The 12276-nt window shown below is 40.1% G+C and overlaps 1 protein-coding gene across 2 annotated transcripts in view; it reads right to left on the reverse strand.

Moving 5' to 3' along the window:
• The window catches only part of LOC101851899, a 49102-nt gene that overhangs the window by 22842 nt on the left and 13984 nt on the right, over window positions 1-12276 (reverse strand). Inside the window, exon 1 of one of the 2 annotated variants that reach the window (XM_005110370.3) lies at window positions 6340-7111. The exons of the other annotated variant lie outside the window; for it this stretch is intronic. The gene's annotated coding sequence lies outside the window, so the exon portion shown is untranslated. Of the gene's footprint in view, window positions 1-6339; window positions 7112-12276 lie in introns of those variants that run through there. 2 annotated transcript variants of the gene reach the window in all.

Here is a 12276-nt window from a genome sequence, read left to right on the forward strand (position 1 = left end):
GAGAGAAGGGGGGGGGAGGGAGGGAGTTACATATCCCCGATCCTCTTTTATTGTAGAAGCTTTCTTTAGGCCTTTTATTTTCAAGTTCAAGAAAACAACGTTTCCATAGCCATCAATAAATAATACCGCTCAAAACATTTAGTGCCTTCTGGGTTTTTTAATTTTTTTTTTATTGTAATGTTTTGCAGCACTTGCAACACAATAAAGTCAAATAAGTGCGGAAGATTAAAGATGCTACTAGACAGTAATAAACACAGAAAAGACGAAGAGATAAGGACGCTAGATGTTTCTAATACGAAAGGAGCAGACTACCCAAGAGCACTTGCCAACCACCCAGGTTTATTGTCCGTGCAGACATAATTTGTGCTCGAATTGTTACAATTCCATGAGAGTTTTTTCCCATCATATGAACTGTTGGTACAAAGATGTACTTTCAAATGTTTCTAGAAAATCGCAATAGACCAACCATGTCCTGCTGAATGAGAAATTACAACAAACATATTTTGTATAACTGACAATCACTTGAAATAACAAATTCTGAATTGATTTTCCTTATGCATTTTAATTCGAGACATGAAAGAAAGTGAAGGAAATAATGGGGGTTTTCCTCCTACTATTTATTTTCTATCATTTTATTTATTTTTCTAGAGCGCTAATTGACAGCCATTCCCAGAAAAGATGTTGGTGGCAGGTCCACGGCTGCTGTTATAAGTTCTTGCTCTCAGATGCCTCAGAAATAAATTATAACTCGAATGACACATCTAAATCCAACCTCATTTTTTTTTCTGGAAGCTTCTGCGTGATGGCAAATTATCACCCAAAAAGTAACATACGTTCAGTTTTCAGCATTCGATCGAGAATGCATGCTGAATCGACTGAAAGCCGTATTTGTTATGACAATGTGGATGAAGCTGTATAAAAACCAGTATTACGCTGATTAGCGAAGTTCTACTTTTAATGGAGGGCAAGACAAGAATGTCTCCATAAAATAAACAGAAATAAATCGTTGCTGGGCTAATATACCCCTAGACTGATGCGCAAGTCTGACAGTTTAACTACTTCCACGCTCGCATTAAACTCCAGCAGTACATACCGTCAATCCCTACAAAACAGACTTGTCTAGAGCTCATTAGTGTTGGGGGAAATTGCAAAGCTGGTGGGGTCATTCTACACAACTATTTCTGTTATTGTTGTCGTTGTTGTTGTTATTGTTGTTTTGTCGTCATTGTTACTTTTGTTGTTGTTGTTTTGTTGTTGTTGTCGTCGTTGCTTTCGTTGTTGCTGATTTTGCTGCTGCTGTTTTAGTTGATGGGGTTGTTGTTGTCGTCATCGATAATGGTACGCCCTAATAAACATTGATTATTTTGTAGGTAAGAGTATCTGGGGCCCAATCAGGACATGGGGAATCAAGGAAATAATCCAGGAAAGACAAAAAATTATATGATCTTATTTCGGATCCAACTCAGTTTTAAACCTCGAATTTTCGTATCTCAGATTTAAACCTCGAACTTCCGTACCTTAGATCACTCTCTCAACCTGCTTCCCCAGCTGCAGGTATAACATTGATGTAATCTGTCTTAGAAGACCCATAGTATTAATTGGCAATACAAGGTTCCAGACACTAAAATGTATGCTTACTGACTCATGCTGGCCTAAGCAGGGTTTCCATTCACATTGGAGCCACATTTGGGTTGCTGTGATGTCAAGTGCAGAAACCATTTCTAACTTGTTTAAGAATAGGCCGGGGGGGGGGGGGGTGAATATGTACGTTTAACTGTTTGGAAAACTCAAACCCTGTTGGAAATATGGTTGTGAGGGCTAATCTGTTCAAATCAAATATCAGAAATCATGAAACATGTATTACATGCAATTTATTTACACACATAACAGGGGAGACGTGGACTTAAATACGTGCACCCCCCCCCCCCAAATAAAAAAACAAACACACACACATACGCCACGCACCCAAAATCCCAAAATCACTGTCCAAATCCAAAAGAAATACACTGATTAATAACTGTATACAGTTGGACAGTGAATAAGAGAGAGATAGACGCAAGTAGAGGCAGTGTGATAGAGACTGAGTCGCCTATCTCCGAATAAAACGTTTCTTTTTTCTTTTTTCTTTTTCTTTTCCCCCCTTTTCTTTTTGGTGCCGGTAAGTGCTTTACAGCGCTTGCAACAGCATAAGGTCATAAGAGTCCTCGGGACACATGAAACATTTTCAGCTTGTAGGAAGTTCTGAAATTTGCCCTGGTGGCGGCCGAAGCCTACTCTTATCCATTTTGGACCATCAAGGAATCTTTAATGTCCACAACTTGCAAACGGAACTTCCGAAACTTTTCGCCCTCGTCTGAGAAGGCTAAGTGTAGATCTTCTCAACCATAAGATCAGGGGTGTGGCTGAAAGACAGCAGTAAGAAGGAGCCAAGGAGTAGCAGTACAAAGGTCCAGAGGAAGGGGCAAAGAGGGTGAGGGGGTTGGGGCAGAAAGTGGAGACGAAAGCAGGCAACAGAACATTGTTTGAGAGTAGGAAAGAATGTGAAAGGAGACAATTTAGAGAAGAGAATTTTCGTCGCTAGCAGGATTCGAAACCGGGACCTATTGAATAAAATGCGAACACCTTAACCTCTAGGCCACAGAGCCCCCAATGTTTCTCTGTTTTTGCTACCAGTAGCTAGCTTTGAATACACAGTGCTTCCAGTAATAATTCCATTTAGAATATACGTGCGTACTGTGACAAAATTTGCATAACATGATGGCTGAAAATGCCAGATTTCTAAATGACACCCCCCCCCCTCCTCCAGTCTGTCCGATACAACAATGAAAAACTAAATAAATGCTGAACGCCCCAATGTAACAGACACAGATTTCTTGAACGATGGAGTTGAGCCTGTTTACTTTTTACATAATGTTTGTTTAGCTGGTTTTCTTTATATTTAAAAACAAAAAAACACTACCGATTATTATAGAAATAGATAGAGAAAGAAGAGAAAATAAAATATTTTACCTCTTATAATTGTTTTGGTTTTCTTACTGGAAAAAAAAACAATGGATATGATAGAAATTCTCCTTTTCTGCTGTTTACTCTAAAGGAGAAAAATAGGCTCTCCAGACTCCAGCTATGCTGGCCTTATGAGAATTGTCCAGGCATCCATTTGTATATGTTTGTATGTTGTGTTTGGGTACGGCCAGGAGAGAGGTAGCGGGGGTATGTGTGTTTTGAGAAGGGAAGGGGGAGGAGAGAGTGAGGGGGGGAGAGGGGGGAGGGAGGGAGAAAGAGAGAGAGTAAGGGAAAGAGAAAGAGAGAGAGAGAGAGGGAGAGAGAGAGAGAGAGAGAGAGAAAGAGAAAGAGAGAGAGAGAGAGAGAGAGAGAGAGAGAGAGAGAGAGAGAGATAATAGTGAAGGTTGCATAACACACACAAAATGATATCTAGGTAAAAAAATAAATTGCTACATTATCATATAACGACAAGTGGTTACATAATATGAATATACAAACACTTTAGATATACGACAAGCGGTGAGATACTTTATAATAATTATAACAATTATTAACAGCACCAACAAAAACAGGCCCTGGTTTGCTACCGATTACTTTGCTCCTCACAAAATTCCGTTGTACTGGTGGAAAAAAACACACATAAAAAAACAATAAACTGTTGTTGTCTGGGGGACTAATCGAGAGAACCAAGGCGAAGAAGCATCTCTCAATACCCTCTTTGTGCTCAAGAATGTCCCTCCATTATATTCGCCAAGCCCGGAAAAGCTTAGAGCACGGCATGAGAGGATACCTTCATCCGATCAGCGATGGGCAACTGCTTTGAAGGGAGGGGCTCTGTAATCTTTGGGAGAACAAAGACCCCATAAGGGTTTTAACTTAGGTCTTTGTGCTGTTGTTGTACTGTTTGTTGGTGAGAGAGGATCCACAGCGTCGGAGCAGAGACAAGAGTTAGTTGTGGGGATGGTTAAGACACAGCAAGGACTTGGTGTTGTTTAGTTTTTGTTAATATCTGACGACATGTTTAATAGTGGTTGGAGTCAATTTTATTCTCTCTCTCTCTCTCTCTCTCTCTCTCTCTCTCTCTCTCTCTCTCTCTCTCTCTCTCTCTCTCTCTCTCTCTCTCTCTCTCTCTCTCTCTCTCTCTCTCTCTCTCTCTCTCTCTCTCTCTCTCTCTCTCTTGTGTTCTGAATGCGCTTTTGTGTAAGTAGGTGTATGTGAATTCTGGTCAGTGTAAGTATGTGCATTTAAGAGAGACAGAGAGAGTGGAAGAGAGAGAGAGAGAGAGAGAGAGAGAGAGAGAGGGGGGGGGAGTTTAAAGAGAGAGGGAGAGGAGAGAGAGGGGGTTGAGAAAGAGAGAAGGGGGGGGGGAGAATTTGAGAAAGAGAGAGGGACAATCCTCGAAGCACACATTTCAGGATACTAGAGAAACCAACCCTTAGACTTGTTCTGTTACGGCATTAGAAAGGTACGCACGCTGCTAGAAAATCTCAGACTTGTTATTTAAAATCCTTCCAGACAAGCTAACGTAAATCTCACCGGTATGTTTACCTCATAGTAATCTGAGAAAAAACGTTTTCATATTTCTTCTGAAATACGACCAACTATGTGTAAGTATTTCGGAGATGGCGACAATGTGATCCTTTTGAAACTAAGATATATCAATCTGAAATGTTTATCTTGCCCTTTTGTATCCTTATGGCCTTTGACAGCAAACAGATTGTAATACTACAGCACTTTGATAATAATAGGTGTCTTTTAATCCTTCGTAGAGAATTCAGGAAATTGCTTCCTTTGTAATACAAATCACAACTTTTTAGTTTTCTTAAAGCGTTAACCAGTGTAAAGGTAGTAAAATAATTGTTGTGGAGAGTGGGTAAAAGAAAAGATGAAGAGGGACTAAGAGAGACAGATAGAGATACAGAAAGATAGAGGGGAGAGAGAGAAAACCATAACTGGAATTACGTTCTTTGTATTATTGTAAAGTGCATCAAACAAGTTCTTAATAGCAATGTGATTTATATAAAGAAAAAGAACTGAAAAATCTGTACGAACAAAGAAGTTAAACTTCTCTTTTTTCTTTTCTTTTTTTTTTGGGGGGGGGGGGGAGGAGAATGCACAAATACAGCATGCCTTCGAACCTTGTCAAAGACCAGAGTACACACCTTCGTTGAGTTATTAACAAAACTGCATTCACAAAGTGGGCACATACTTTAACCACGTTGTCAAGGCAACCAACTTGTGTTTCGCGCGCTCAAATTATGACTTTATGTAGTTGCCAGCGCCGTAAAACTCTACAACTAATTTAAAGACCTCCATTATTATTGCTGTACATGTATTTCAACAAAAACCTTGGCAGGGCTTCTTAGTTTCACCGCAGTCCTATATTGTTGTTGGTTGTTTGTTTCTGTTTGTGTTTTTCACGCTCATCCATGACCAGTAGAAAGACCGAGATATTTCACCTAAATTTTCACCTCTCAGGAATCCAACAGACGCCAGTTATGTCCTTTCTAAACATCCCCAAATATAATTTACGGTATTAGAACAGTAGAGTCATAGCCTTGTTAAACACGCGCAGCCTTCCATTAAATAACAATCTCTATGGGTGGAAATTAATAAATTCACCCTTATGTGAGAGGGGTATCTCTCATGAAATTGAAGATGAATGTCATTTATTTATCTTATATTGTCCATACTTGGTCAATCAAAGTAAATTGTTAATTCCTCCCAGCCTGACTCGGCCCAGTGACAGATGCAATGTTCGACCCAGGATAAGAGATATGTGCACAACCTGTATGTTTTCTTTATGGAAACTTTACTTAACAAATTAGTGTTATATAATATAATGCCATGTGGGTCAATGATCTTAAACACTGAATAAACGTACTTACTTAGTCACAAATAGAACTTAAATCGTTAAAAGATTTCTAGTTTGAGCTACTGTTGAAGAGCAGCATAAGACAACATAAATAGTGAAAGAAGAAAGAGGCAGTGTTGGAATCTGGAAATTATGGGGCGGCAGTATTAGTGTTAGCAACATCACATGGTAGGTCAGAATGTGTACAAAGTTTAATGTAGTAGTTCTTGTAGTAGTAGCAGTAGTAATTGTTGTTCATATTGCTGTTACTACTATTAGTAGTAGTTTTTAATATTGTTTTTGTTAATATTTTTGGTAGTAGTAGTAGTAGTAGTAGTAGTAGTAGTAGTAGTAGTAGTAGTAGTAGTATCAGTTTACGGTCACTAATTCAAACATTATACCTCACCGTTGTTTTCTTAATCGCTCCGAGTGCGTATACCAAAACGTAGGAGCCGAAACATAGCAAGGAATACTTATCTCACCTCTTCCTGGTAGTCACCGCCTGAACATTCTGCCATACTTTGTTTGCCATAGTCCACAAAACTGTAAACACACATATGTGTATCTTTCCCCGAAATGATGGCCAGCCTAAAATGCCTATGTCGTCATGAAGAGGCAGGCAAATACTGCAGGTCTTTCCCCCTGTACTCGACTGAAATGTCAGTGTTGCCTCTAAGAATGTCTAGCCGCTGAGCCAAAATATCAATCAGTGTTGTCATTCAGAATATCTAGCAACAACGAAAACATGCTGTGGTTTCCTCGCTCACGTCCCGTCACTGCTAGACTATGTTGATCGCGACGAAAATTATGACAAGCTCTCCTCACTCCTCACCTCTCATCGCTGCGACGTTCAGAGAAAACAGACAGGCGCGACTGTCTGTCCGGATGTAGCCCACGCTCCAGCGAAGAATTCAATAGCCCTACATCCACCACAAGACTTGATTCCCCATCCCACCCCGCTCTTACCATCCACGCACGCCGTCCACCCGCTCTATCGAGCTTCAGCGAAACGGAGCAGTCGGAGAAATAACTATAAGTAGAGCGTACACTTGAACGAATTTGCAAACTTGGTATCAATGGCTAGGTTCACATAGGCTAGCTTTGTTGGTTCTTTTAAAAATGCGAGGTAAAAGTCAACTTGAACCCTCCACTCAGATCTTTGTTAACCTTCCGTGCACTCGCAGGGTCTCCATTCCCTGTGATGACACATGTGCATCGCTGCGTCGCAGGAGAACACACATACGCACACACACAAACACACACACACACATACACACACACACACGCACACACACACACACACACACACACACACACACACACACTCACACACACAAACATAGCGAAACAAACACACATAGCGAAAACTCACATAGGGAAAACATACATAGCAAACGCTGACATAGTGAACAACTATTCATTTCCTGATTTGTTTTCTTATTATTTTATATTGTTTGTATTCCAAAGACGGACATGGCGAAATTCATATATAACGAAGAGATCTCCGAATGTTGCCGATTTCACTATGAACGTGCTAGACTGTATTTGGTCGGATGTGTTCATCAATTCCGATCATGTACACCCGACCAGTCGATCAATGCTCACCCAGCTTAATAATGCTACCCGACTGTAATCGAGGCGCTCGAGTTGATGTGTCGGTTTTTAAACGATCTCAAGACTTAACAACAACGCCGATTCTGAAAACAAGCATCCATGTTGTTGTTGTTGTTGTTGTTGTTGTTGTCGTTGTTGTTTTCTTTGGGTTTATCTTTTTAAAGAAAATAAAGGGAGGGGTTGTAACACTGAAGGTATATTATTATTATTTTGACATGGGTCCTGTTTCTATGACGCTGGCGACTCGACATGTGCCAGGACTACAAAATTGATTCTATCTCGACCATGCCCTGCCAGTTTTCAAGGCGTCTGTTTCACATGATGTCACGGCGACCTGCACGTGGTCCCACACAGAATGAAGACTCTGGATGCACGTGGTAGGTCAACTAAATTATGAATGGAGGGAACAAGTAGCTTTTTTTTTTTTTTTTTTCTCTCTTCGTATTTAAATTCTTTTATGAAAGTAAATTGTTTTTCTTTTTTATGGGCGTTGTTTGTCCACTGCAAGATGTAACCCTCCATCAATTGTTTTATCCGGTGTTTTGGGGGTCCAGGTTGTACCCATCGGGTACTTGATGTCGTCCAGCCATCTTCTGTCTGGTCTACCTCTTGATGTTTTACCTGTTCTTGGTTTCCATTCTGTACAAGAAATTAATATACAGTTTAAATCGTATGTATATCTACAGGTATTTTTACCATTCCGGTAAAGCCACGAAAAAATCTCCCACAGTGATTTTAAAGTATTATCTTATCTTTTCTTATCTTATTTAACTGTCGTTTTCAAAATTAGGATGGAGAAAAAGATTTCGCATCTGGTTTTGTTATCTTAAGGAGTTTTTTTATTTTGTCTGTTAACGTTGATGACATTGATGTTGGCTCTTCTGTTAAGTAGTTTTATGGATCTAACGTCCTTTTCAACTATGCTAGGCTATTTAATCGGTGAGATCTCCGAATTTTACGTCCATCTCCGATTAGCAGCGAGCCAAAATTAAATGGTTTGTGAGCGGCATTTTCTTTGTCCAGTGGCGTCTTCTGGTTTGGGAATTCGGAAAGAGACCGGGGGGGGGGGGGGACAAGAGTATTTATAAGAGAGTCAGCGTGGTAAAATCAGGCGCTCGTCAAAATAATGAAATTGAAGTAACTAAATGTTTTTGTTGTCCAATTAAGAATACATTTCTGGGTGGATTTTTACTGGATAAACGTTAATTTAAGCTTTTAGTTTCCACTGACTATCAAGCTTTGGAAATAACCAGCCTTTTTCTCTCTCTAATTCTACCTTTGAAATCAGGGGACCCCACCTTATTCAGTCTCAAATATCTCGACTTCCTTTCAAGATAGAAGGGCGGGGTTTTTTTCACCGATAACAAGACAACTGAACAAGCATTTTAAGATGATACCAATAACTCCACATGCCCAAAAATTGATGAGCGCCTGATCCCACCACGTCATGACACAAAAGACCTATTATCTAGAAGGTAGGGGTACGATCCAAACTTGATTTGATCCCTGCCCACTCATATCAAAAGACACTATTTTTCTGCAAATATTATTCTTATAAAATCGAAAAAAATAACAAATAATAATTTAGAGAAGTATCGACAGACAGAGAGACCTATAGGTTTGTCAGTGTCTGTTTGTTATTTTTGCTGAGGTTGTTAACGTCGACGTCACCGTCGTCCGTGTTTTGTTTGTTCTTTGTTTTTTGTTTGTTTTGTTTTTCGTTGTTGTTGTTTTTGTATTGGTTTATTTTTTTAGTTGCTTTTCGGGTTGTGGGGGGGTGGGGGGGGGGTCTACTACCGCGCATACTTAATAGGAGACCAACGCATCTTTATAAAGTTTTTTAAATTTAGATTTCGACCAAAATTTAGTGGAACGCACAATTTTGCAACTTCTTAAAAATCAACCATATTGTTCTATTTCAAAGAGTCACTTTGTGCTTTGAGGAAAAGTAAGTATGCAAAATTGATATTGCCAGATAAAGTCAGGGAGGAGATGGCTATTTAAATCTCCAGGTGTTGACAATTTCTTTCCCAACAATCTCCAGTTGAGACCACTGGAAATCTTTAATGACCCTTTCGTATGTGTCTGAGTCAATTCTTAGGACGTCCTGTTCGACGCTACGTTTTAATTTTTCAATTGTTTATGTGTTGTTCCCGTAGACTCGCTGTCTAAAAAACCCAAAGGTAACAATTTAAGGGGCTCAAGTCTGGGCTGGGGGGGGGGGGGATACGGTGACTTTTTACGTGTAAACCTTCGGTTTATAAGGCGTTTCCCAAACTTCCTTGCAGCCATACAAAAACCACTCTAGAAATTTGGGATGTGGCCCCATTCCATTCAAACCAGGCCTCTACAGCTCTACTTGTTCAGCACGATGAGATATATCCATCAAATGTAATTTACCCGGTACAAGAATCACTTTGCTTGCGTCCGCGAAAAAAATGATGCCGGAACAAAGACATATAAATAATATATATATAAAACAGTATTCCGAAAGGGTGACTCTGTAGGAGAAGGACTTGCGGGCTTCATGCGTTGTTTTCCGTTGTTTTTTTCCCCCAGTTCTTCTTTAGGACATTAATCATTAAAGAGAATTCAGGGAGCAATTGAAAGAATGATTGTGTTACTTTTACTTTGTAAAAGCATGCAGCTACAGAGCGTGATCTGCCAGTTCTCGCTTCAAGGTAAGGACGGTAAAACCACGACAGTCCCTACAGATGGAAATCCCACCGTGTTGAAAACGTTTTAGAGAAGTTTAGGGAGGATGACGTGTAATGCTGTAGAGGCCTGGTTCCATTAGGATGGGGCCACACCCCGCGCGTCAAGAGTGGCCCTTGTATGGTTGCAAGAAAGGTTTGGGAAACGCCTTATGTGGGTGTTTTTTTTTAGAATACAAGATCAAATGATACAAAAAGGACGCAAAAAATACAAAAGAAAGCATGCATGGTATTTGTACCAAAATTGAAATTTATACTCAAGAGAAAATGGGTATGAGCTAGTCACATCAGTAGAATGAAGAATAACAGACGGGCGAAAAGGATCCACTGAATGGAGACCAAGAACAGGTCAACGATTAAGAAAAAGATCAGAAAAAGATGGAAAGGTACATCGGAGAGCGAACAGGTACAATATGGGTGAGGTAAAAATAACAATGACAATGACAATCTTTATTCATCTCCAGGGGGAAATTTGTCTTGGTCGTTTACAATGGCAGTTGATGTTACACAGCTCAGGTGCACTCACGCATACGCACAACAAGACAGGATATTAGTAAATACATGTCGCACGTGTTGAAACATCAGCTCCGTAAAAATCTCTCTCTCTCTCTCTCTCTCTCTCTCTCTCTCTCTCTCTCTCTCTCTCTCTCTCTCTCTCTCTCTCTCTCTCTCTCCTTCTTTCACTCTCTCTTCCCCCCTCTCTGTCTCTCTCTCTCTCTCTCTCTTTCTCTCTCCCTCTCTCTCTCTCTCTCTCTCTCTCTCTCTCTCTGTGCGTGTGTGTGTGTGTGTGTGTGTGTGTGTGTGTGTGTGTGTGTGTGTGTGTGTGTGTGTGTGTGTGTGTGTGTGTGTGTGTGTTTCATTTATAGCACTGTGTGCTCATTAACCTCACTGCAGTTGGTACGAATACATTTCTATATCTTTCTGTTCTTGCTTTTATGGAAATATTTCGTTTACTGCGGGTCGATAATTGAAATTCCGATGTCAGTGGGTGGCTATGGTCACTTAGCATTATTTCCGATTTTTTTAGAACGCTTGTTTTGCGCTGATATTCAACGTTACTTAGGTCTCTACCAATTGTCCTTGATGCCTTTCTAATCAACTTGTTTATTTTTATGATTTGATGTCTTTTCAAATTGCTACCATAGCAAGAGATAAAAAAAATTATCAAATTTTCTTTTGTGGTGGTGTAGAATATCTGAAGGATGGATGGACTGAGATTGAAATACCTACGTTTCTTCAGAATGTACAGCCTCTGATTTATCTTTTTAACGACATTGTTTTTCGTGATTTTGTCATGTAAATTTGTTGTCGATTGTAAGACCAAGATATTTGTATGAGTCCGTGATTTCAATTGTTTATCGTTCAATTACAAGTGGTGAGATTATTGGTTTTTCTCTTCTAAAATCAGAAATCATTTCCTTTGAACAGCTAGCTGACAGAACAGAGTAGTAGTCAGTGCTGAAAGCCACACTTCGCACTGGACAGAGAACACCTAGAAAGAAAGAAAACGTCTTCTTTGTCTATTGCTATAGTTTACACCATAATGTGTAACTAAAATAATTCTTGAGCCCTCATTCTTGCAATGAATTAAAAACATCTGGCACGCGACGCCATATCGACCACAGAAAGACTGGAGACCCCGGATGCTCCTAATAGAAACCTCAAGTTCACTTCTACCACATCGACCTTGCGGAAACCAGTGCGGCCTATAATGCATACACCATTGGCTCTATCTACAGAAGGTTGTCAACGGTGGTTCGATCGAACCCAAGTTAGTTGCGTTCGGTTCGTCAATCACATAAATTCGGTGCGGTCTGTTCCTTTTTATCCAATTCAATGGGTTTGGTGCGTTGATGTTATAACGTGCGGGACTGCGTGCCCCAAACAAGGTTATGATCCGTTCACCTGCAGGGTTTCTACAACTACACCACGATTGGCACATTATAAATCACTTTGGGGCGCCGTGGTGAAATTAGGCGATCGTCAAAATATTGAAATCGAAGAAAGCGACATTTTCCGACTTTTGATAGGGGGCTGGGGGTCAGCATTTTTAAAAATTAACTTTCTTTACTCAAAGTAAAGTAGGACTAT

This window comes from Aplysia californica, unplaced genomic scaffold (genome assembly GCF_000002075.1).
Source record: "Aplysia californica isolate F4 #8 unplaced genomic scaffold, AplCal3.0 scaffold00882, whole genome shotgun sequence".
NCBI lineage: Eukaryota > Metazoa > Mollusca > Gastropoda > Aplysiida > Aplysiidae > Aplysia > Aplysia californica.